We start from the raw sequence: 1220 nt of genomic DNA, 5'->3' as shown, positions 1-1220 counted from the left end.
CAGGGGCCTTGTTTCCAGGAACCATGGATTTCGCAGCCCAAGCCGATGCGTCAGTGCCCTCGGATGTCTCAGAGTCATTTGGGGTTTAACTCCACATGTGCATATTGACAGGACTGATGCCCCCACAAAGAGGGGCCCTTGCAGAACAGGCTGTGACCAGCTTTGCATCCGTGGGTGCTCTCCTCACCCCCACCTGGAGGTCGCCCGGCCATCCCTTACTGATTCCGCACCTGTTCCGTTCCCTGCCTTGGGGGTCGTGCCACCTTACTTATCCTGCGGCCTGAATAATGATAACTCTCATTTGTGGAATGACATGACTTACCCGAGACCCTCTGATACACAAACTGGGCCTGGGACCAGGAGCTGCCACGAGGGGCCACAAACCATCGTCCTACTGGACACTCAGAAGAGCCAGTCAGTTGACAGAAATGCCACCACTGAAATATGATGATGACCCACTGAAGGAAACCATGAAGCTGAAACCTTGAAACCACCATGGGGACGAACGCTGTGGGCTTTCCTGCCCGGGCAGCCTCGCGGGGTCAGCGGGTGCCATGGCCTGAGTCTCTGTTCCAGAAGCAGCAGATGGTAGATCCCAGATGGTAGATCCAGTTCCTGCCTCCCTCAAGACAAAAGGCCCATGGCCACTGGAAATGGGAATAAAAATAATGGTCACAATAGTACTAATGATGCTGTAGGGTCATCATAACATTAAATAGGATCATTATATACATTATCCAGCAAATACTAAAGTGTTCAATATATTTCAATTGTTATCTCTGTTCCAAATTATTTTCACTTGGGTTAATCACATTTTATCCTCATGGTAGCTTTGTGGATTTGCGATTATTATTTCTCTTTTACTGGGGAGGAAATTGGGGCTCTGAGAAGCATCATGAGTTGCTTGTGGCCACTGAGCCATCAAGGAGTGGAGCTGGCGATGGTCCCAGTGTCCTCATCACCAGGACTCTGCATTAGCAGAGCCCCCTTGGCTCTCTGGGATGCATCTACAGCCCATCATCCTCACCACTCCATGCCCACGGCCTAAGAAATCAACCAGCACAACCATCTAGACCTGTGCTGCCAAATATGATGGCCGCTCACCACATGGGGCCACTGAAGTTAAAATAATTAAAATGGAATTAAATTAAAACTTCAGTTGCTCTGATGAACCAGCTGCTTGTGACTAGTAGCTACCACACTGGACAGCATAGCATTTC

The sequence above is a fragment of the Choloepus didactylus genome, chromosome 15, assembly GCF_015220235.1.
Source record: "Choloepus didactylus isolate mChoDid1 chromosome 15, mChoDid1.pri, whole genome shotgun sequence".
Taxonomy (NCBI): domain Eukaryota; kingdom Metazoa; phylum Chordata; class Mammalia; order Pilosa; family Megalonychidae; genus Choloepus; species Choloepus didactylus.
This window is presented reverse-complemented; position numbering follows the sequence as displayed.